This window comes from Symphalangus syndactylus, chromosome 7, assembly GCF_028878055.3.
Source record: "Symphalangus syndactylus isolate Jambi chromosome 7, NHGRI_mSymSyn1-v2.1_pri, whole genome shotgun sequence".
Lineage (NCBI taxonomy): Eukaryota > Metazoa > Chordata > Mammalia > Primates > Hylobatidae > Symphalangus > Symphalangus syndactylus.
In genome coordinates, this window is record NC_072429.2 from 132,605,880 (window position 1) to 132,631,758 (window position 25,879).

The 25,879-nt window shown below is 42.3% G+C and overlaps 1 long non-coding RNA gene across 1 annotated transcript; it reads right to left on the minus strand.

The window, feature by feature from the left end:
* Positions 1-1,417: 1,417 nt before the first annotated feature.
* LOC129486844 (uncharacterized) lies at positions 1,418-22,856 on the minus strand. Its single transcript, XR_008659115.1, has 4 exons — positions 22,759-22,856; positions 22,001-22,079; positions 2,356-2,611; positions 1,418-1,585 (listed from the first exon to the last, which is right to left on the minus strand). It is a non-coding gene; the product is annotated as an uncharacterized lncRNA (long non-coding RNA).
* Between the last annotated feature and the right edge of the window lie 3,023 nt (positions 22,857-25,879).

Here is a 25,879-nt window from a genome sequence, read left to right on the forward strand (position 1 = left end):
TTACTAAATATTTCTAGCTCTCTGCCCTCTGGTAAGATTATATTTTCTTTTCTTTTTTTGAAATAGGGACTCACTTTGTTGCCCAGGCTGGAGGGCAGTGGTGTCACCTTGGCTCACTGCAGCCTTGACCTCTAGGTTCAAGTGATCCTCCTGTCTCAGTCCTCCAGGTAGCTGGGACTACAGGTGCATGCCACCACACCCGGCTAATTTTTGTATATTTTGTAGACATGGGGTTTCTCCATGTTGCCCAGGCTAGTCTCCACCTCCTGGGCTCTGCTTGTTGAAAGTAAGTATGGGGAAGTGATCTGCCTGCCTTGGCCTCCCAAAGTGCTGGGATTACAGGCATGAGCCACTGCGCCAGGCCAGATTGTATTTTCTAACCTTCAGATGTGGCCATGTGATGGGTGTTTGCCAATGACAAGTAAGCAACAGTGACATGTGTTGCACCTGGGTGGGAGCTTTGAGGGCCGGTGAGCAATTTGCCAACTCTTCCCCCTGCAATCATGGTCATGAATCTGACAGGGGCTGCCCTTTCGGCCTGGCCCTGGAGGGAAGACAGCATGGAGCACTGCCCTCGATGGGCAGCCAACCTAAGATGGAAGTAAAAGTCGGTGGCTTTAGGTCTCTGAGATGTTGCATTATTTCTTACACAACACAACCTCGTTCATTCGGACTGATACAAAATAGTATGATGTTTGTGTAGACACATGACTCTTACTTTGTGTGTCTGGCTCTTGACCATATACTTGTTATCTTTTTGATTTCCCACTGCTCTACCTTCTAGAGAGCAATGCCTGTTCATGGTCTGAAGGCCCTCAACACACATTTTCCTTCTCTCTGCAGCATTTCAGAGAAAGCAGGCCCCAGCATGAGAGTGTGTTTTGCTTCCTTTCCATCCCAAGATCTCATTGCAAAAAATCTCTACTCTGGCCCTGACCCCAATCCCTTCACTGCTATTGTGTCAGTATGTTTTGTGAGTGTCCTGCCCTCTACACATTTGAGCCACAGCATTGTTGAAAGTAAGTATGGAGAAGTAAAGGTGGATGGATTATAATTTCCCTGGATGGGAGTCTGAGGTTGTAAAGGGATTACCGTAGTTTCTTTTCTTTTCTTCTTTTTTGAGATGGAGTCTTGCTCTGTCACCCAGGCTGGAGTGCAGTGGCGCGATCTCAGCTCACTGCAAGCTCCACCTCCCGGGTTCACACCATTCTCCTGCCTCAGCCTCCTGCGTAGCTGGGACTACAGATGCCCGCCACCACGCCCAGCTAATTTTTTGTATTTTCAGTACAGACAGGGTTTCACCGTGTTAGCCAGGATGGTCTCAATCTTCTGACCTCGTGATCCACCCGCCTGGGCCTCCCGGGATTACCGTAGTTTCTTAATTTTCTAGAGACATAAATTTTTCAGGGACCTGTTGTTGTTTCCAGAGTCAAGTTTATTAATGCACCTTTTAACCAATCAACGTTGTTCTGGTTGAATCATGGGCATAGTCGCATCAACATTTTGGTAGGTGTTGTGCCAACGTTGGGCACTTCAGTGAGAAGGTACCATGGGTTCCAGAGACAGTGTTCTAGCTGGGGTCCTCCTGAAATCAGAAGGAGCTGGGATGAGGGCGTCTACCTAGATGGTTTATTTGGCAGGTTATCAAGGAGTGAGGAAGCAGGGAAGAAGGGAGAACACCAGCGCCAGGTGTGTTACCGAGGATGCTGCTGTGGGCTGTGGAGCGCGGTTTCTCCAGGGCTGTCTGCGAAACACTCAGGATGCTGCTGGGAAGTGTCAGCAGGGAGGGAAGGAGGCTTTTGGTTCCCACCTTGCCTTCTTAATTGAGGGCACCCCCAGGGCTGCTCACACCCCTTTATGTCTGATCTATGCCTATACATATAGGCTGGAGGAACATCACTGTAGGAGCAGTGCCCTTCCAATGGCACAGAAAGCAGGGCCATGCTGTGCATGTTTGAGGCAAGATGCTGCTAGCACCAGGGGAACAGAAGTCCCCTGGAAACATCCACACCAGTGGCAGCCATCGTCAAAGGTGAGGCAGAGAATGACAGTCACAGTGACAGTGACAGTCATGTCTGCTTCCATATTATGATGTGATTTGCAATAAAACGTGTGTGCCCAGTAGTATTGAACATGCTTGTGTTCCTAGAAAGGCAAGCTGACTGTCAGTTCTGTTGCCAAAGTGCATGGATGTGGGTGAGGTGATGTGGGATGTGGGTGGGGTAGCGCATGCTCTCTAGAAGGTAGCAATCTACCTTACCTTTCATAAGGAAGTTGTCAGATCCTGAATGTTTAGGACTGGGGAAACTGAGGGAATGCAATAAACTTTCCAGGCACTATGTTCTTGGCATTTACCTGAGGACAACCCTGCTCCCATTTGGCCTGGATTTGGGGTCCCTTTAGGCCGTGTTGTGTGTCAGGACGACCTACACGTGAACTCCAGAGGATAGGCCTGCTAGGGATGTTGCTGCTGTTCTGGTACAGAAATAATTGGATGCCCTTAAATGCACATGCTTTCCCATGTAATGTCTTGGCAAAGGGGAAATGAGCACTCAGAATTGCCGCTGGCAGGGGTGCTGCTGGGTTCGTGTTTCTTTATGCAATGTGCCATCTGTAGGAAAGAAATTGATTTTTTAAAATAAACAGGCTTTGTGTAAAATGTATACATATGTATGGTGCCATTATTAGGCTTTGCAAATGCCTTTCTCCCACTGAAGAATTGCCAGCACACGGGGCTCCTCCACTGCCGATACTCAGGCACTCGTGACTGGGGTTTGCATGAGGGAGGAGGCAGGAAGTTTGTGACCCCTTTCACAACCTTCTGAACCCATGAGCCTCAGAGAAGGGAGGGTCCTGGGTGACCATCTTACCTGAGAGGCATTTAATGGGGCTTTTCCAGGCAGGAAAAGAGCAGTGAATGCTGTTCTGCTCTTGGGCAAAGGCAGACGTAACCTGAAACATCGATATTGATATGGGCACTGGGCCAGGTGCAGTGGCTCATGCCTGTAATCCCAGCAGCTTGGGAGGCTGAGGCAGGAGGATCACTTGAGGTCAGGGGTTTGAGACCAGCCTGACCAACATGGTGAAACCTCATCTCTACTAAAAATACAAAAATTAGCTGGGCGTGGTGCCACATGCCTGTAATCGCAGCTACTTGGGAGGCTGAGGCAGGAGAATCGCTTGAACCTGGGAGGCAGATGTTGCAGTGAGCCGAGATCATGCCACTGCACTCCAGCCTCAGCAACAGGAGTGAAACTCTTTCTCAAAAAATATATATATATTGATATGGGCACTTGGGGCATCTGGGATCAAAACAGAAATGATACCCTAACATATTGGGGTCTTCATTGACTGTAACCACAACATGGGTTATTAGCATGATGTGGCTGCTTACAAAAGTGGAGCAGCAGAATTCTAAGATGACCTCTGTGATGGTGACTTTCATGTGTCCACTCAGCTAGGCTATAGTACCCAGTCATTTAATTGAAACCTAATCCAGGTGCACTGGGCAGGTATTTTGCAGATGCGGTTGACTTTAAGGAATACAGATTAGCCTCGATAATGAGGGTGGGCCTCATCCAATTCATTGTAGGCTGTAAGAGCAAATGCTGAGGTTTCCCTGAAAGAAAGAAACTCTGCCTCAAGACCGCAGCATCAACTCCTGCCTGAGTTCCTAGTCTGCTACCAAGCCCTGCAGATTTCAGATTTGCCAGGCCCACAGTCATGTGAGCCAATTCCTTAAAATAAATTTCTCAACATCTATATATCTATACATAGAAAAATAGAGTATATGTCTCAATAGATATATCTAAATCTATGTCTCTCTATATAATCTACACTCATTACTTCAAATCACTTTCCCTGAATATTTATTTCCAGCCCAGACATCTATCTGATGCTCTCAATCAGGGGTCAGCACGCTGTGGCTCTCTAGCCAAATCCAGCCTGTCATTACCTTGGTAAATCAGTTTTACTGGAATACAGCCACATCCAGTGATTTACACATCATCTGTGACTGCTTTCCAGCTGCAACAGTGGAGGTGAGTAGTTGTAGCAAGGATTGTACAACCCGCAAAACAAAAAACATCCTCTCCTTGGCCATTTTCAGAGTTTGCTGGTCTCTGCTCTAGACCCAAATATCCAACTTCTCTATGCAATTTACATGGCCTTCCCATGAGACCACAAACCTTCTTCTGTATAAGACCAACTACCTTCTTTTTCTTTCTGTATCTCAGGGACAGCATCCCCCTCCACCATTTGTCCAGACCTGAAGGCCCAGAGTTGTCTTTGACTTTCTCTGCATCTCCCCACAACCCAACACCCAATACTACATCCAGTCCAACAAATTCAGTCTCCTCAGTAGCCCTTGGATACCTTCCCCAGCGCCCTGGCACTCTCCCTGGGTTCTCTCTAGTTGCCTGTGACAGCCTTCACAATATCTTCTGGCTCCTTCTCCAGCCTGGTCCCCTCTCGTACTGCCGTCAGAGGCTCTTCCTGGAAACAAAAGAAAACAAAACAACCAAGAGGATCTTCTTGTCTCATGACAAGAGACTTCTATGAGACATGGTTTAGAAGTCTGGCTTCTCATTGTTCTCTCCGAGGCCATCCCTGCCTGGTCTCTCCTCCCCTCTAGGGATTCCCCCCAACCCTGTCCAGCACAGCCCTGTGTTCCAGCTTTGGTCATTGTCTCTCCGTTTCCAGTATCTGCCTTGTTCCTGCTGAACTCTGAGATTTGCACATCCTGCTTCCTCCCTCTGTTCTGCTCTCAGCTCTCGCTTTGTGGGTAGACTCCAACGGAACCTCAGTCCCTCTGGGGACATTGCTTTCTTTCTCTGGGGAACTTCCCATGTTCCTCTAGTCTTGGATCCTGCCTTGGGCTTTTCTTGTCAAAGATGTTATACCCCACGTTGTAACTTCCAGTTCTATGCTGCGTCCTCCAGTAGTCCACCATCTCCACCAGGGTAGGGTTCATCTGTTTGCTTGCTGTGGTACCCACAGGCATTTTCTGAGTAAATGAAATGGTGAGCAGATGGGGGTTGGTCCTGCCCAGCTTCTGAGAGGCAGAGGGAAGGACTGTTTCCGTATCACCAAAGCACAGAGGAGCTCAGTTGTTCTCCACGGGATGAGGTGACAGGACAATAGGGAAATAGAGATGTGGCTTCTGTGCCTGGGGAGAGGCCCAGTAAGGTGGGGGAACTCCCTCTTCCTCCTCCTCCCACTCTGGAATCTTCAGGAGCAGAGGCTACTCTTTGTGGTCAGATTGATAATCTCTTTGGTCTCCTCCCCTCCTCTTCCCTCCCCTTCATCTTCTCTTCTTCTCCGCTTCTCATTTCCCTCTTCTTTCTCTCCACTCCACCTCTCCCCTCTCCCAGTCCTCCTCTGCTTTTCCCATTTCCCATTCCCTTCCCTTTGTTTTTCACCTCTCTTCTTATTTCTTGCCTTCTTCCCCTCTTCTAGTGTCCCTTTCCTCTTCTACCTCTCCCACAGGTGGGCAGTGCTGAAACATGTCACCCCACTACTATGTAACCTTTAGCAGTTTTGTCTGCTTTGGACAATTTTAACCCAAGTTAATAACCTTGTATTACGTTTATGTTGAGCCCTCCCATATGACAGGCGTGTGCTGAGCCATTGACATGCTGACATGTGTTGCCTAATCACATTCACAGTATTCCTTTGAAGTGGATATTATTATTTATAGATGAGCAAATTGCATCACCTGTGATTCAGTAGGTGCAAGACACTGTGGAGAATGGAAAAAAAAATCATTTAATACATGGTCTACTGCTCTTAAAGGACACATAGCCCAACGGAGAGCTACAAAAGCCCCCCACAGTCTAAGGCAGATTCTAAGAAGGGGGGCATGCCTTAAGCATGTATCCTGCTGTGCCCTCCCCACCTTCTCTGCTGTTTGCTTTTTCCTCACTCACGTCATGGATCTTGCAGCTTTGACTGCTAGATTCTCATCAGAAACCTCCAGCCCCAACTTCCGCACGAGATACTTTTGGGAATGCATTTTTTTTTTTTTTTTTTTAATGAGATACGGCCTCACTCTGTTGCTCAGGCTGAAGTGCAGTGGTGCGATCTTGGCTCACTGCAACCTCTGCCCTGAGCTCAAGCGATCCTCTCTCCTCAGCGTCCTAAGTAGCTGGGACCACAGATGTACATCCCCATGCCCAGCTGAGATTTTGTAGTTTTGGTAGACACAAAGGTTCACCATGTTGCCCAGGCTACTCTCGAACTCCTGAGCTCAAGCATTCTGCCTACCTCGGCATCCCAAAATGTTGGGATTACAGGCGTGAGCCACCGCGCCCAGCTGGGAATGCATATCATTTTCTGTCCAGTTTTGTGGAGTTTCTGTAAGACATCTCCATTCCTTTTTAGAATTGGGGGTATGATAGAATCAATAAATGAGTAAAACAGTCATCTAGGCACCCAGAGTGCAAGGCACGATGCTGACACTCTAGGCTGGGCTGGTGAGAAGTCCGTGCCTGCCGCTTGCCGAAGTGTTAACCTGGTGGTCATTTCCCAGCTCCAAGCCCCATTTCTACAAGTTGCACGGCACTGCTTCTCAGCAGATTGGTCAGAGGATTAAAGACCTGGTCAAACGCCTGGTGCTATCTGGCATTTGGTTGGTTTTCGGTTAACATTAGTGCCTCTTTAATAACTGGTCTGTTATGGGTTTTCCTTGAGCCTTCTGTTGGGCAATTCCAGCTAATCAAAGGCACTGCTAAAGGTTAAGTTAATGAAACCATGATCATAGTGTAACTTTTTACCCGCTTGCCAACAAACACCTTATTGAGGATAAGCCAACTCTGGGCCATGCTGAGGTAAAAAGCAGCCTTGGGTTTACCCAGTGGATTCCCTCGTGACATCAGACAGATAGACTAAAGGAGCAATTAGCACTGGACACCTCCGCACGACGCTGAGGACGGCTTTCAACAAGCCGGCAGCTGCTGCACTCCCATTAGTTAATGTCACCGTTCCTGCATTTATTCTGAATGATAATTGCAGTATGTACCAATGTGTATTTTTAACTGCTCCTTTTAAAAAAATGGAAAGAATGTCCTTCTCTTTCTACAGAGGCTCAGCTGCAGCATTGTTGCCCCAATAAAGGAAAAGGAAAAAAAAAAAAAAACAACCCAGAACAATCCTGGCCTAGCGAGTGGCCAAGTGAAACCCCAGGCTCTCAGCCTGAAAGGAAAATAATGTAGCCGTGTGTTTGGAACCAGTCTTAGCAGTGTGCAGTGTGCATGTGTAGGGTATGCTGTTTGTGAGGCCACACACATTCCAAGAATAATTGCTCTAGGTTGTTTTCAGTGAATAGTGGTCTTCACACATATCCTCTTGGACCCCTGTTTTTCGTTTTCTTTTTCTTTTTAATTTTTGTAAGGAGTGAGGGAGGCTGGGCACAGTGGCTCATGCCTGTAATCCCAGCACTTTAGAAGGCCAAGGTGGGCAGAACACCTGAGGTCAGGAGTTTGAGACCAGCCTGGCCAACATGGCGAAACCCCGTCTGTACTAAAAGCACAAAAATTAGCCAGGTGTGGTGGCGGGTGCCTGTAATCCCAGCTCCTCAGGAGGCTGAGGCAGGAGAATTGCTTCAACCTAGGAGGCGGAGGTTGCAGTGAGCAGAGATCGTGCAACTGCACTCCAGCCTGGGCAACAGAGTGAGACTCCATCTCAAAACAAAACAAAAAAAAAAGGAGTGAGTGAATTATAAGCTACGAGGAAATGGCCATGAAACAGGCAGCTAAAGTTTTGGTGACCTGCTTATTTTTATTTTTATGTTACCTGAAACTGTATTTTGTAATATTTTTAGATTTATACCAAAGTTGCAAACATACCCTTTACCTAGCTTACCCTAATGCTGACATTTTACATAACCATGGTGCAACTATGACAACTAAAAAATTAATACTGGTCTAGTACCCTGAGCTAACAGACTTCATTTTGTTGGTACCTGTTATTTCACTGATGTCCTCTTCCTCAACGGGATCCAACTCAATCCAGAATTGCACATTGCATTTAGTTGTCATATCTATGTAGTCTCTTCTGATCCAAGGGCTTCTTAATCTTTTTCTTTGATTCTCTAAAGAATTTTGAAGACTATTAGTCAAGTAGTTTGTAGAATGTCCCCCTGTTTGAACTTGTCTGATTAGATTGGGTTTATAGATTTTTGAGAAAAATATCACGGAGGTGAAGTGTTCTTCTGGTTGCATGTTAAGGGGTATGTGACAGCAAGCAAGATAACTTATCACTGGTGATGTTAACCTTGATCAACGTAGTGTCCACTTGGTTTCTATATTTTCATTTCTATACCTCTTTCTTTGGCAACAAGTTACTAAGTCTAGCCCAGAATCAAGAGGAAAGGAATTGAGCTCTGCCTCGTGGATATGTATGTGACACATTATTTGGAATTCCTCTGAAAGGAAGATTTGGGGAGCCTGGCCTTAAACATGGATCTGTCGGTATGTGATTTTGGGCCCAAAACTCAACCTCTCTTAGTCTAACTAAGATTTTTCTTCTAAAAAAAGAGAAGTTGCACAAAGATGCATTTCATGGTGTGGCCAGCTTGAATGCCCAGTGCTTAACCTGTTGTTAGGGTGACAGATTCTGAAATTAGAAAGATGAAGCTTTAGGTTTCAGGTCCACCACTTGCACACATGCCTTTAGATAAGTTTCTTAAACTCTATAATATTCAGGTGCCTTGTCTATAAAATGGAATGAAACTGATACTGAGATATCACCTGTAAGGCATTTAGCACAGAACTTTGTGTGTAGGGACGCACAAGTTCTAGCTGTTATTTTGATCGAATAGCAGCTCAGTTATACACTAGTCGAAAGCAGTGTTTAATGGTATCTGATGACTGTATAGAATTATTTCTCTTCTTATGATATTGAAAAATATTTTAGGACTTTTTCCAGCTTTGCTGAAATGTAGTATCTATAGTAGTAGCATCACAACACCAACCTTAGCTTAACTTCTGACTTTTACACAATTACAGTTTTGGCAAAGTTAACAAAGCCCATCTTGAATGTCAGGTGGAAAACATGGCTTTGGGTCAGCCCAACCACTGGGCAGCAGAACATTTTCGTCTGTGCCTCAGTTTCTTCATCTGTCAAATAACCATGACTATTGTAGCTCCTAGCACAGTGACCAAGACCTGGTGAAGATTTATTCCTGAGCTCAATAGCTGGCCCAGCCATCATAAACTGCTTATTGCAGAAGAATAGATGGGCACACAGCCATTAACTCTCAGAAGGCAGTGTGGTGCTGAGCCCCTGTTAGCCTCAGTGGGAAAAGCACCAAGTTCAAGAGGCCGAAGAAAGGACCCAGAGCCAGCAAATGAGACAAGAGGCTTATGTACAGGGGGCTTATGTACAGGGGGAGGGAGTCCAGTGGTGGTGGGCTGGGCAGGAGAACTGCCTTATGTACAGAAAAGATCTAGTGGCAGTGGGTGGGAAAAGATAACTTCACGGCCCAGTGGTGGTGAGCTGAGCAGGAAAGCCACAACCACCTACAAATATTATGCAGTTCATATATGATTTTCACTTAAGATCTGATATGGTTTGGGTCTGTGTCCCCATCCAAATCTCACTTTGAATTGTACTCCCATAATTCCTACGTGTTGTGAGAGGGACCCAGTGGGAGATCATTGAATTATGAGCGCAGCTTCTCCTATACTGTTCTCGTAGTAGGGAATGAGTCTCATGAGAACTGATGGTTTGACAAGGGGAAACCCATTTCGCTTCCCTCTCATTCTCTCTCTTGCCACCACCATATAAGAAGTGCCTTTTGCCTTCCTCCATGATTGTGAGGCCTCTCTAGCCACGTAGAAGTGTAAGTCCATTAAACCTCTTTCTTTTGTAAATTGCCCAGTCATGGGTATGTCTTTATCAGCAGTGTGAAAACAGACTAATTTCCTCTCCATAATGACCTCTGCTTGGCAACCTTCATTTAACTCCAAACTCAGGGCTTTAATCTCCTGTATGGAACTGTGTTCCATGAGCTGGGGCAGTGTGGGGACTCAGATGTTTACCACAGTTAAGGAACAAATGAATCTCCAGGTTAGTACTCCCAGATTCCCTTGCTTGGAGCACCCATTCAAGTGCATCTGCCATACAGGATCATTGTAAGGGTATGCTTAAATGATTGCTATCAGATAAGTTTACCCTATAGGTGCAAAGTCTCATGACACCCAAAGTGGATGAGATTATGACAGTGGTTTGATTTCAGATAACATAGTCGGTAGGCGTAGTAGAAACAGACAATGAGGGACTTCAAAGGTGATTATCATTTCCCTGTGAAAAAATAAAAGTACAAAGGTGACTAATGTTAGGTAATTAATGGAAAATAAAGGAAATTATCTAATGAGAATGGTTAAGAGCCTCTATTTCACAAGTTACTCAGTAATAATCGGCTAATAACAAAAAGTGAAGCAACATAGGGAACACTCACGATAAATTGTTTAGTGTAGATAATAATAAGGACATGACATGTGTATTAGTTCTTATTTCCACTGCTATAAAGAAATATCTGAGTAATTTACAAAGAAAAGGGGTTTAATTGGCTGACGGTTCTGCTAACTATACAGGAAGCATGACTGGGGAGGCCTCAGGAAACTAACAATCGTGGCAGAAGGTGAAGGGGAAGGAAGCAAGCATGTCTTGCATGGCCAGACCAGGAGGAAGAGCGGGGCTGGGAGGTGCTACACACTTGTAAACAACCAGATCTTATAATAACTCACTCATTGTCATGAGAACAGCACCAAAGGGGAAATCCGCCCCCGTGATCCAATCACTTCCCACCAGGCCCCTGCTCCAACATTGAGGATTACAATTTTATTTGTTTGTTTATTTATTTGAGACAGAGTCTTGCTCTGTTGCCCAGGGTGGAGTGCAGTGGTGCAATCACAGCTCACTGTAACCTCTGTCTTCCGGGTTCAAGCAATTCTCCTGCCTCAGCCTCCTGAGTAGCTGGGATTACAGGCATGCACCACCATGCCGAGCTAATTTTTGTATTTTTAGTGGAGATGGGGTTTCACCACGTTGGCCAGGCTGGTCTCAACCTCCTGACCTCAAGTGATCTGCCTGCCTCGGCCTCCCAAAATGCTGGGATACAGGCTTGAGCCACCATGCCCCGCTGAGGATTACAATTTGACATGAGATTTGGGTGGGGACACAGATCCATACCACATATCAACCTGCATACCATGCTTGGGACTGTGAAAATACATGAGTATGTAGACAGATTCTACAATGGAATGTGTAGAAGTGAAAGCATCCTTCTGTTAAGACAAATAAAACGTAATTTGGTAAAAGTTAAACAAACCTTTTATTTTAAGTTTCCAAACAAATCTTCCAAGTTAGGAAAAACAGAAATAAATGTGATCCAAATTTCTCACTGTTTGGGAATAAATAGATGTATACTTGTTCTGTACACCTGCTCCACATAAATATTTTCTAAATTTCCCTCTTCCTATATATGCCCCTCAAAGCTCCTCCATAAAATTAATACAGTCGACAGAACTGTTTGTAAAAGACAAAAAGAAACAATTTCAGGACTCTATACAAGAAGGGAAAGATAAAGTTTTTTTTCTTTTTTTCTTTTCATTCTTCAGCAGCTTGTTAGAGTCTCAGAGCCTGTGTTATTGAAACCCCAGGGTGACGAGCATGATGGTGAATCTATTGCCAAGCCTGAGCCCTTTAATGAGTGCATTGATCAGAAAAGAGAGGCAAGAAAGCAGAGTCCGGTGACACCTGAATGAATATAAATTTAGCTCCGATTGAAGTTCCTCCACAGTCAGCCTGCTCCACGCTGACAGTGTTATCGAGAGGAGAGAAAAGCAATTTTTGTCTTCAGTCTTGATTCTCTTCATGCTTTTGGCAGTTTTTAAGAAGAATAAGTTATGACTATTTTACTTCTAAAAAGCAGTGGGAACTTGTCAAAGATTTCCTCCCTGGAAGTGACAATTGAGAATGCACCTACTTGGTGCAGATCTTGAATCTGAAATCAATCCAATGGACTGGAGAAAGAAGTACTTTCAAACCAGTCGAATTGTCAGGAAATTGGTCAGGCTGCCTCAGCAGGAAGTGAGCACCCCATCAAGGGAAGAGTGCAAACAGGAGCAGGCTAGCTAGTTGGCAGGAGGTTTCAGAGGGGTTCACACATGAAAAGGAGGCCTGCAGGGAGGTGGAGGGCTTGATACTGAGTCACCTTGAAGATGACGCCAATGTTAGCCTTCTATCATTCTAGACAACCAGCCAGCAAAATGATAAGCATCACAGGTTTTTGGAACTAAACAGATGGATTTTTAGATTGTGGCTTCTCTCTTGTGTGACATTGGGCAACTTACTGTCCCAGTCTTTACTAAAGACTCTGTCTCTTTATAAGTCAAATGGGGATGGAAATATTACCTAACTCATAGGTCTGGAGAGTTTAAATTGGATAATGCCTGAATATAGACTGCTCATCTCAGTGCCTGGAGAATAACCTCTTCTCAGTGAATGTTCTTGTGATTAGGATTGCCCAGTGATTTGTCTTCAGATTCAACTTTGTATATTGAGCCCTTTTTGGATGCTTGACATTTTTGCCCTTGTTATCTTATGTAAAATCCTCAACCACCTTGAGAGGTATGGCTGTTTAACTTCACTTTCCAGAAGAAGACACGGAGGTTCAGAGAGGCTCAGTGACACCTTCAAGGCCACATCGCTCCCTCAAGTAACTGTTTGTTGTTTTCTGAGTTATCACACCTAAGGTGCCCAGCACAAGGTCTAGCACACAGTAGGAGCTTGATAAAGCGAGGGTCTCCAAGGACTAAACTCCACTCTGCTTGCACAACTCAGCCCCTTTCCACCATCAGCCCCTCCCTTCCACCCTGCCTTGAGATGCTATCTCTTGCTCATCTGCTTCCCCTGCATTTTCAAGCCCCTGACTCTCCTCTCTTCTCTCCCCTTCCTCTCCCTTCAGACTTTGGCACATCAGCGCCTTTTGATTTCTGTAGCCTCTTCAGAAGTATTTTTGACACAAACAATAGTCCCGTCTTTTGCTTTTCCAAGAGGCATCAGCACAATTGGAGCAGACACTGGTGACTCATTTTGATCATCGCCTTTAAGCAATTCACTCTGTGAGCCTGGACTTGACAGGCCTCACTGTGCCGTGAAATCTAATACTATTTTTATGCCTTTTAATCTATCTTTTAACAGCCTCCTTGTTTAGAACTCTGCGCCCTGGATTCACGGAAAGCACGTTTTTGAGAGTGGTGAGGACAAACTTGGCCCGTCTTAATCAAAGGCTCGGGAAGACCCAGTCTGGGGTCCTTACCCAATCCTCAACTCTTCTAATGCCTTCCCCCACTGCTTCCTTCTACAATGGCCTCGGCAGGAACCTTCCTGGCTGCTTGACAGAGCCGCTGGCTGGCTTCTTCTATCTTAATAACTGCTGAGCTCTCCAAACTAGGATGTTGTTAAAATGTTTCTAAAGTGCCAGAGTTGTTCCATTGAGTCACTGTCATTGGAAAGTAATTATGGAAATACATTTTCTGGGTAAATGTCAGGGAAGGGGCTAGTCACTTCCTTCTAAAAGACTTCCTAGATAGCCCCAGGCCAAGTGACAGGCTTCTCTCCTGGGTTCTTTAAGAACTGAGTGCGTATCTTTGTGCTTATATTTTATTTAATGTGACAAGCATTCACGAGGGATTTACATGAAGCATTCTGTTATATTTGTTTAAATGTCTTTCTTCTGGACTATACTGTGAGTTTCTTTGTCTTATTAGGAATTTAGGGTGGGGACTCAGCATGCTGATCCCAAAACTCACCTCTGCTCTCTGGAGATCCAGACCAAGAGAACTGTACATACAAGAATGAAAGCCAAGGCTGGGTGTGGTGGCTCATGCCTGGAATCCCAGCACTTTGGGAGGCCGAGGCAGGTGGATCACAGGGTCAGGAGTTCGAGATCAGCCTGACCAGCATAGTAAAACCCCGTCTCTACTAAAAATACAAAAAATTAGCTAGGCATGGTGGCGGGCGCCTGTAATCCCAGCTACTCGGGAGGCTGAGGCAGGAGAATCACCTGAACCTGGGAGGTGGAGGTTGCAGTGAGCCAAGATTGTGCCACTGCACTCCGCCCTGGGCGACAGTGTGAGACTCTGTCTCAAAAAAAAAAAATATGGGAAGAAACACATTCCATTCATAGAATCACTGGGAAAGCAATGTGTATTGTTTACTGCTGAGATTTCTGGGAAAATGGAGCTAGAGAGTGGGATGGAGGCTTGGGTGCTATGGAGATTCTTCGACTTCCCCTGGTACCTAACCCTGGAGCCCATGTGCTCTCGGCCAGGTCCCAAGAGGGTTCTCGAGACCCTCAACACCACCATTGAAGTGGATGAAGGTCAAACAAGGCCCCATGGGGCAAGCATGGGAGCAGGAAATGAAAGAGGAGGCGAGGCTCCAGGCCTGGACTTAAGGTTGTAGCCTTTCAGTTGGCGTGTTTTTCTGAAAGCGTTTAGAAGCTACCAACTGTTTAAATAATGGTCAGCTTTCACTTCCAGTCATAATGAAGTAACAGGGACTGAACTTATCCTCCCACTTTAGATCGCTAATCACATGGACAAAATATATGAAATAACAGTATTCATACACTAGAAAACAGGCAGTACAGGACAGTAATCCTTGAGAAAAAAGAACACATGGGGCAAGTTCTAGGAATATTTCTCCATTTTGCCTGGAGAGAGTTTCCAGGCTGCAGTGCAAGAAGAAGCAGCTCAAACTGAGTCCAGTGGTCTCCCTAAGTTTAGGAGGCAAGACTGAGAATTTAGGGAGGCCAATGTGGCTGGGATTCTTTCAGCAGTGTTCCTGAAAGGAGCGAGCTTCACAGAAAAAGAGCTTTGGAGTTTTGTGGAAGAGTCCTTTTTGAGTCTTCAGCTGAGTACTAATCAGCACATGCACTAAAGAAAACCACCTGAGGCCAGGGAGGAAAAAACAAACAACAAACGAACAACAACAACAACAAAAAACACCCAGAAGGAGTAGATAGAAAAATTTCTGGAGCCATGCAGGACTGGGAATAATTCATGTTCTTGACAGCCATTATAAGATACCTCATATGGCCCAGGGCATCAGGTTGAGTATTCAAAAGAGGATTGTCTCATTGATGGGGCCAGATTAGTTTGTGTCTCTGCCTAGCAAAGCATAGAAACAGGCCTTGAGAGGATCGGTTTGTTTCCAACTACCTTAACTGGTCCCAAGAACAAATCTGAATAATACTTACAGGAATACAGAAAAAATGTAATACCCCAAAATTAAAAGTCACCAATATCTAGCTTCCTACCAAACAGCACTAGATACTCAAAGAAAAATATAACTCATAATAAAGATTAAAAAATCAATCCATAGAAACAGACATTAATTAAATGACACAGATAATATAATTAGTACATGTGGAAATTAAAACAGCTATTATAAATACATTCTGTATATTTAAGAAGATAGAAAAAACACCAGCATGTTAAATGGACATGTAAAAGTTATGACAAAGATCCAAATCAGACTTCTAGAGATAAAAAATACCTGAGATGTAAAATACATGAGATGCCACTAAGAGCTAACTCAAGGCTACAGAGGAAAAGATTAGTGAACTTGAAAAAAAAGCAGTAGAAAACACTTAAAATAAAACAAAAAAAATACGGAAAATAAAGTGAACATCGATGTGCATTATCCCATCAGTGTGCCATGGGGTAGTTTCACAAGATCCAAGGTATGTGTAATTGGAGTCCCAGAAAAAAAGGGGAAGACAAGGATATTCAAAGAAGTCTGTTCAAAATTTTTCCAAATTTGATAAAAACTATACACCCCTAAATCCAAGAAGCCCAGAGAACTCTCCAAGCTGAAGAAACTTGAAGAAAATGACACCAGTGCACATTGTAATCAATTTTCTTAAAACTGATATAAAGAGAATATCATAAAAGTATCCAAGAAAAGTAAGTGCATTATGTGCAGGGAGACAACAATGAGAATGACGACAAACTTTGTTGGCAGCAACACAAACCAGAAGACGATGGGGCAACATCTTTAAAATACTTAACAAAAAGACAAAATACTTAGAATTCTATACTCAGCAAAAGTATCTTTCAAAAATGAAGGCCAATTGCAGACAAATAAGAGGAGATATGTGTTTAGATATACATTTTAGAAGGGTCACTCTGTTCACAGGGTAATGAATACATGGGTAGGAAAGACTCAAGGGAAGAGAGTATTTTAATGATCTCGATATCAGATGATGAGAGCCTAAGTTAAGACAGTTACTGTAGGAATAAAGAAAGAGATGAGTTGGAGAGATACAGACTGTTGTTTGCCTAGGAAATATTACTCTTCCTTCAATGCACACTTTCAGTAGCAGAAGTTGTGACTTCTTCATCTCTGATTCCTCAGGACATAGAATAAGCACACTGGTGGCTCTTAGAAAATATCATTTCAATTCTAGTCACCTTTCTTTGTGCTGACTCTTGTCCATACCTCTCAGTTTTGTTTGTTTGTTTGTTTGTTTTTGAGACAGAGTTTTGCTCTTGTTGCCCGGGCTGGAGTGCAAGGGTGCAATCTCGGCTCACCGCAACCTCCGCCTCCTGGGTTCAAGCGATTCTCCTTCCTCAGCCTTCCTGAGTAGCTGGGATTACAAGCATGCACCACCATGCCCGGCTAATTTTGTATTTTTAGTAGAGATGGGGTTTCTCCATGTTGGTCAGGCTGGTCTCGAACTCCCGACCTCAGGTGATCCACCCGCCTTGGCCTCCCAAAGTGCTGGGATTACAGGCATGAGCCACCTCGCCCAGCCTGTACCACTCAGTTTAACTAGATACTTGCTTCTTCTCGAAATCATGTTGGCCATATATTTATAAATAACGATAATACAACCGAAATTATTAATTTTGAAATGCAATGGTTTGTTTTGAAGTCTTGCTCTATAGTAAACATCATGAGATATACTTAGCAATCTTCTAGTTTTCTGTGTTTTCCTCTACAAAGCAACTGGAATTTATTTAAAAATGCTAATTAAATTGGATACTAGAATAGAGTCAAAAATAAGCAAGATTCAAAAATCTAAATTAATTTTCAGTTTGTAGTATATATTTCAAAATGAAGTAAGTCCATGCTTTTTTGATAATAAAAATTCCTACCATTTAGGTAGCAAACATAACACTACTGAATCAAAATTATTAAATTAGCAATTAGATTATTCTTTCTGGACTAAGGATGACTATTAATTAATGCATTAATATAGTTGTTCAACAAAAAGAATGAGAGTATTACCAATAATTATCTACTTATCCTTGAAGGTTCTGCTCAAATGCCCCCACAGCTTTCCCTGATTCCTCTAGGTAGAGAGGAATACCTATTACTCTTGCTTCTATTGTATTGTGTACATATTTTTATGTTTTTCCTCATCTTGAACTCTCTTCTCCAATCCCTTAGTGAGCTACTACTACTAATTTTACTTTTAGTTTAGAAGTTCCTTTTTCCGAAAAGCCTTTCCTGAATTCTCATGTCTGTGCAGATGTCCCTTTTTTGTCTCTCATTGACCCAGATACCTCCCCTTGTATAGACGTTTCTTAGCTTTGTAATTCCCTCTCTATGTGCCTGCTCCTTCTCTCCACACTACAAATACAGTGAGGGAGGAGACCATATTTCTCATGGTCACATGGATCTCAATGCCTATTAGAATTCTTGGCACTTAGTGGGTTCATTTTTGAATGAATACATGTGTCTAAATTATCTTAGATCCTCAATTTGTAATGTGCACCGTACTTGGCACACAATAGTTACTCAACAAAAAGTATCGGTTAAAATAATTTAAAGCAAAGTCCTTGCTTATACAATCTGGTGAAAGACATAGATACATAAATAGACCACAATACAACTAAGAATGTGCCAAACACTAAAAGAATAATTCATTATAATTGGAAGCTTTGGAAGTATAATAGAAGATTGATGTTCTTAACAAATGGACATGATGGTTAAAGAGGGAACTCTTGGCAGACAAAACATCATGGCACAGCAGTAAAACTTGCAGTGCAATGTATTCTGAGGACTGGTGAGCAGTTCTGTGTGATCACAGCATAGACTTCTCCGATGCCTGGGGCTGGAGTTGGATGAGGAAGCTGTGGGAGCTGGGGCTGGGTTAGATCCAATTTTATCGCTTTCTTTTGCAAAAGAGTTGTCTGGGTGCATAAGTAAGAAAACCTGGGAAAGAAATATATATTTAGGTCAACTTGTGTGGGAGCCTTTGTATATATTATTTTACTTAATACAACAATCTTATGAGAGATTATACATTTTGTAGAAGGGGAAATTGAGGCTCAGAAAGTCAAAAGAAGCTGCCCAAATTGACCTAGGTAAGTGGTAGTAAGTAGAGCCAGGATTTTAGACAGGCCTATCTGAATGAGAGACCTTCCACTTTTTTTACACAATCACTCCCTTGCCTGTGTCTTTTCACCCATATCCCTGAATAAGATATGTACACAATTTTTGGTTAAACCAGTAACAATGTTTATGGAATTATGACTATGTAAATATAGGTCCCTGCTAAGCTAACTAGTGCACAGTTAGATCAACTTTCTCCTTCAAATTTTTGTTTTACTTGGAGTTAATAATTGCCTTGATTTTCTATTGTTTATTTTCTACCTGCCTATTATTATTTTTTAGTGTTTCCACCTTCCATCATCTGCCTGTAAATAGCTCTTCAAATATTTAACCACAGTTATAAGCTTTCAGTTGTATTTATCTATTTATTTATTTTAAGGCGGAGTCTTGCTCTATTGCCCAGGCTGGAGTGCAGTGGCATAATATCGGCTCACTGCAAACTCCACCTCCCAGGTTCAAGTGATTCTCCTGCCTCAGCCTCCCAAGTAGCTGGGATTATAGGCGCTTGCCACCATGCCTGGCTAATTTTTGTATTTTTAGTAGAGATAGGGTTTCGCCATGTCGACTAGGCTGGTCTCAAACTCCTGACCTCAGGTAATCCACCTGCCTCGGCCTCTCAAGGTGCTGGGATTACAGGCATGAGTCACTACGCCTGGCTTAGTTTTATTTTTATGGTATTTAAAACCTGCCTCCTGCATCATGTTTTTCTTTCAGTCTGCATAGATCACTTTTTCAGTCTGATACGCAATGGCCATTCTTTTGCTAATGTTGCTTTTCTCAGTTGGATCCTCTGTCTCTTGGATCCTGGGTCTCCCTTTTCTATTCCTTCATCTCTGTAAGTGCCTCCTTCAGTACTTCCTAAGAAAGGAAATAGAGAAGGCCATTTTACATTTAGTATTATTATTATTATCATTCTCATTATTATAGTGTTGGCAAGTCTGAAACTGCTCTCATTTCCTTGGAGTTGATTGATAATATATTTCCAGGTTGGTAAATCACACCATGAATTGCCTCAGCCAATAGCCATTTCATCTTGCCTTTTCTGTGCTTTCCTATAATTTAGAGTCTGAGAAATTAAAAATATATTTCACAGGCTTCTGGTCATGATGCAGTAGCTGGGACTGGATTATCCCTCCTGCTGTAAACAAATATAAAGCTGGATAAAAATATGAGATAACTATTTTCAGGCAGTGGGCAGTAGGTAATGCAAATCTGCAATTCTTGAGAGAAGGGAAACTTCTGAGATGAATCTTGTGACTATCCATCTCTGTGCTTAGAACAATTTCCTGGTTGCAGCACAGTAAGCTGGAGTCCAAACAGAATGCATGGCCCCAGTGAGCTGACCAAACAGAGATCACAATTAAGAGTTATGGGCTCGGCCGGGCACGGTGGCTCACGCTTGTAATCCCAGCACTTTGGGAGGCCGAGGCGGGCGGATCATGAGGTCAGGAGATCGAGACCATGGTGAAACCCCGTCTCTACTAAAAATACAAAAAAAAAAAAAAAAAAAAAAAGAGTTATGGGCTTGAGGCAGATGGACTCCTCAAGGTGGGCCTTGAGTAGAGGAACCTCTGTGGAAAGGGGATTCCACAAATTGATGGAGAATCTCTAAGATTCTGTGGCTGGATTTTAGTTGTACAGGTACAGGATAAGCCATCCAGCCTTACCATATAGCACATACTATGCTGTTAAGAGCAGAACACAGATACGAGAAGTCAAGCAGTTCTCGGAAGGAGAAGTGCAAGGGAAGTTGGAGATCTTGCCCTGTCAGAGTGGAGACATCTTCTTAATCCATCATTAATACCCTAGCATCTAGCCGAGACTCCAGAAAGCTTGTGTCTTAACAATAGGGATCATAGCATGGACCTGGCCTAACCAAGGTCACAGAAAAGATCCCTAGAAAATACTGAGTTTAGTGTTTGATCCCTCCAGGTTACAGAGGTTTGGAAAATACCTTGAGCTTTTCACAGACTTGAATGAACAAAGTGTTAAACCAAGCATTTAAAATTTCAGGTGATTAACCAGTAATTGAATGACTTATTAATTTGAGAGGACAATACTGAAGCCAGAGTCTCTTCAATGTCTTTTCTACAACATTCAGCATGCAACGCAAATTTCAGTAGATATACAAAGAAATAGAAACATATGATTCATAGTAAAAAACAAAATGAAACAAAACAAAACTGTCAACAGGGACCAAATCTAAGATAATGCACATGTTGTACTAAGAAAAGACTTGAAAATTACTCTTGTAAAGATGTTTAAATAAAGAAAAGTTTGATTTTAGTTAGTGAGTAGATAAAAAAATTCAATAGAAAAAAATGTAGACTATAAAATTAAATAGTGGCCAGTTGCGGTGGCTCATGCCTGTAATCCCAGTACTTTGGGAGGCTGAGTCAGGTGGATCATGAGGTCAGGAGATCAAGACCATCCTAGCCAACATGGTGAAACCCCATCTCTACTAAAAATACAAAAATTACCTGAGTGTGGTGGTGGGTGCCTGTAATCCCAGCTACTTAGGAGGCTGAGGCAGGAGAATTGCTTGAACCTGGGAGGCAGAGGTTGTAGTGAGCTGAGATTGCACCATTATACTCCAGCCTGGGCAATAAGAGCAAAACTCCATCTAAAAAAAAGAAAAAAAAATAAATAGAATTTCTAGAACTGAAACAAATGAACAGAAATAAAAAGTTTACTGAACAGGTCTAATAGATTGGAAATGGCAGAAGAAAAAGTCAGTGAACTTGATCATAGATAATAAAAATTGCCCAATTTGAAGGAAAGAAGGATACAAGATTGAATAAAGTTTAAAAGAACTCCAGGGCCCTGTGTGAAAATAGCAAATAGTCTAACACATCAGCACTAGGAGAGAAGCTAGTGAACAAAATGCAAAGAAAATATTTGGCCTGGCACAGTGGCTCACACCTGTAATCCAAACACTTTGGGAGGCCAAGGCAGGCAGATCATTTGAGGTCAGGAGTTCAAGACCTGCCTGACCAACTTGGTGAAACCCCGTCTCTACTAAAAGTACAAAAAACTTAGGCAGGTGTGGTGGCCAGCTACTCGAGAGTCTGAGGCAGGAGAATCACTTGAACTTGGGAGGCGGAGGTTGCAGTGAGCTGAGATTGCACCACTGCATTCAGGCCAGGGCGACAGAGTGAGATTCTGTCTCAAAAAATAAATAAATAAATAAATAATTGAAGAAACTATAGTCTCTAATTCCCCAAATTTGATGATTTATAGGTCCAAACAGTTAAACAAACATCAAAACCTGATAAATATAAGAAGTTTCATCTCTAGTAGTATGATAGTCAAATGATTGAGAAACAGAGATAATGAGAACATCATGAAAGAAGCCAGAGCAAACAGACACATTATATGTAGGGGACAAGCATAAGAATTATTGCTGACTTGTTATCAGAAACAATGGAGGCCAGAAGATAATGGAGTAACATCTTTGAAGTGCTGAATGAGAAAAGCAATAACCAAACCAAACTGTCAATAGGGAATTCTGTATTCAACAAAAATATCCTTTGAACAAGGGTGCAATAAAGGCATTTTCAGTTAAATTAAAATTTAGTGATTTTACCTCCATCGGACCTGTAGTACAAGAAATGCTAAAGCAAGTCCTTCAGGTCAGAGATGTAATATTCTATAGATGTTCAAATCTACAAGAGAAAATAAAAAGCACTGGATATAGTAAATAAGTAGGTAAATACAAAAGACGGTTTTCTTATTTCTTGTAACTCACATAAAACACAACTGACTATTTAAAGCACAAACAAAAACACTGAAAAGTGAGGTATTACAATTATATCCTGAATTTAGTCATGAAGTAATAAGAAGACAAATTCTGATGTTCATCCTGAAAGACAAATGACGTGGAATTTTCAGAAATACAAATGTCTTGAAAATGCAAAAAGGTAAGAGAACTATTTTTCATTAAAGGAGACTAAAAAGACAGGAGAATCAAATGCAACTCATAACCCTTAATTGGATTATGGCTCAAACACACAGATACACACATTTGCACATGTGCATACACACCCGGAAAAAACAAGACTTAATTGGGATGATTAATGGAATTTGATTTGAATATAGACAACATGTCAGACAATATTATTGTTTCAAATAATTATCCAGTGTGATCATTGTATTGTGGTTTTGTAGGAAAATGTTTAGTTGTTAAGAGATTCATATGCTGTATAATTAGTGGTCAAAATGCCGTGATTGGTGATTACAACTTGCCTTCAAATGGTTTAGGGGAAAAAAAAAGTAAAATATCAGAAATTGCTGTCACAGCCATAGAAGCTCCCTGCTCCAATTTCCCTTTAAGAAAGCACTTACCAGTCAGTTGCAGAGTGTAGTCAGCTGGAAGTTTCTAGTCATTAGGTCCTCCAGGATCCAATTCTGCTTTTGAGCTGAGGCCACACTCTTCCCCAGCAGTGCCTAGCCAGTGACTGATTAGCGCATGATACCAGCTGCACAGTGGGAAATCTTTGCTCTGGAGCTGCTTGTTAGGTCGGCTGAGACCTTGTCAGATCCTTATCTTAGTCTGAGACACTCCCTGCCAGTGCTACTTCAATTCCCTTGATGTCTCATAGACTCTCGTCTGGCATCCTAACTCAGTCTCATCATTAGTGTCCTTCCAACTGGCATAATCAGTGACTCTAATTGAGGACTATATAGGTGTGTATTATCTTACTCTTTCAACTTTAGTATGGTTTGAAATTTTCACAATAATAAAAAGTTAAGTCATAATACAAGAAGAAGAAGCACTTCCTTGTAGCTAGGGTTCCTGAGTAATTCGGGTTTTATTGAGTAGAATTACTCATGTGAACCTTGGAACAGGATGGAAGTTAATTGTATGATAATTATTTTTAATAAGATGGATGGCAGAGATAGGGAGGCTATTTTGGTCAAAAGCTCCCCTATTTGACAATTCCCTATAGTGATGGCAGCAACTTTTCTATCTTAGCAAGAGCAATGTCTTTCTGAGTGCCAAGAGTTGTTCTGGAAGCTCAGCCCAGAGCTTGTTTTCCAGATGTTACATCATATTTTTAAAATCTACACAACACCCTAGAAGTAAATCTCTTTCTGTTCTAGCTGCTTGCATGGTTTCTGTTGTCTTCAATGGAACCTTAGCCAAAATGCAGGTAGAAATCTATTTTTTTTTCTCATATACGTATTTAAGAAATTTTCCTCTTATTTTCTAGGTACAAAGTTGCTGTTGAAAAGGCCACTGTTGTTTTTTCTCCAGGTTCTTTATATGTTTTCCCCTATGAAAACTTTTAGAATCATGTCGTTATTACTTGTAATTTTGAAATTTCCTGATAAGGCAACTTCTTATTCATTATGTGAGTGCTCAGTGGGCCCCTTCATTTATTATACTTGTTACTGGATGTGCATGCCTTTCAGGTACAGAAATTTGCCTGTCTTATATCTTTGACAATTTCACCTTATTTTTCTTTTAGCTCATTTTGGAAGACCATATGTAGAATCTCTTGGTTTAATCTTCTAAATTTTTATTTATTTTAGTCTTTTTTTCTCTCTTTTTTCTTGCTATACTTTCTGAGAGTTTTTTTTTTTTTTTTAAACTTTCAGGCTTTCTGTGTTTTTCCCTAGATTTTATTTTTTCTTCTTTTCTTGTTTAATTGCTGAAGTCTTTTTTTTTAAATTTTGTTTCTCGTTTGTTTCTCTTTTGTTGCCAACTATTCTTTTTGGACAGATATCATATCTTCTCTTACTCTTTTGGAGATAAAAATGAATTTTAGAAAAGTTTTCTTCCATCTCCTGCATTAGCTTCATTTCTTCTGACTCTCTCCTTCCACTGCTTGTTTTTGTCTGTCTTTTCCAGTTTGGAAGCTTTCTTTAATGATTTATAATTTCTGGTTTCCGTGTCCCAAGTATGAAGTGAGTGAATCATAAAAAAGATTATTATGAGCTGTTTACGGGTAGACAGAACTTATGGATTATTGGTTTCATTTCAGGAGGACTATGTGTGAGTTGACTTTTTTACTGAGTGAAACTGAAACACCAGTATCCGACAATTACTAGTTTCTTAGTAATAGAACTAAGTATTAGGATTATTAACTTTTCAATGCCTCAATTTGCTCATAGAAACAATGGTAATAATAATAGTACTTACCTTTTAAGATGAGGATAAAATGAATGAATGAATGTAAAATGCTTAGGAAAATGCTTGGCACAGAGTCAAGCACTACAGTAGTTGCCCCTTCTCTGAGGCTTCACTTTCTGTTGTCTCAGTTACCCTTGGTCAACTGCGGTCAGAAAATATTAAATGGAAAATTCCAGAAATAAACAATTCCTGTTTCAAACTGTGCGCTGTGCTGAGTAGAGTGAGGAAATCTCCCACCGCCTGTCTCCATCCCGTCTTGGACATGAATCATTCTGCCCTGTGTCTCCACACTGTAGACGCTGGCTGTCATTGAGTCACTTTGGAGCTGTCTCAGTTACTGGATTAACTGTCGTAGTATCGCCAATGCTTGTGTTCAAGTCACCATTGCATTACTTAAAAATTGACTCAGATTGCAAGAGTAGTGATGCTGGCAATTCAGATATGCCAAAGAGAAATTGTAAAATGATTTCTCTTCTTTTTTTTTTTTTTTTTTTTTTTTTTTGAGACAGAGTCTCACTCTGTTGCCCAGGCTGGAGTGCAGTAGCATGGTCTTGGCTCACTGCAAGCTCTGCCTCCTGGGTTCATGTCATTCTCCTGCCTCTGCCTCCCGAGTAGCTGGAACTACAGGCACCCACCACCATGCCCGGCTAATTTTTTTGCATTTTTAGTAGAGACGGGGTTTCACTGTGTTAGCCAGTAAAGTGATTTTTAAGTAAAAAGGTAACCCTGGTATTCCTTGGTCAGGGTTTGGTAGCAACTATAGTTTCAGGCATCCCCTGAAACTATAGTTTCAGGCTTGGAATATAACCCCCATAAGCAAAGGGGGATTATTGCATATAAATATTTTTCATTATCATCGTCATCATCATCATTCTTGTTGCAGTGTTGTTTCTTACTAAAAAAATCCTTCAGTACGCTACTGGGTGGTATAAACTTGGTTGCTGGTATTCTGAGAACGAGGCAGGAGTGGTCTAATCAGATCCTCCTAATTCTGTTTGATCCCTTATCACTCCTTTCCTGGTGTATTGAGTCTGAGAACCCTTCAGTTCAATTTGTGTGGAAGATAAGCCTCTGATCTGTGTATGCCCACGTGCACGCACCGGTGTGGCTGGCTGCCTGGCTGGACAAGATCAGTAGGAATTGGGTGGATGGGTGTCTACCTGCTTTGCATATGGATTTCCAGCCAATTCCATCCTCAGCCTTGCTCCTACCTTCCTAAGTACCCGGCGCTCTGCATGAGGGCCTTTTGGAGCTTCTGCAGGGTGATTTGATTCATTTCTCATTGTTCTATTCTACTGTTGCTGTATCTGTTTTTCTACTTTTCATCTC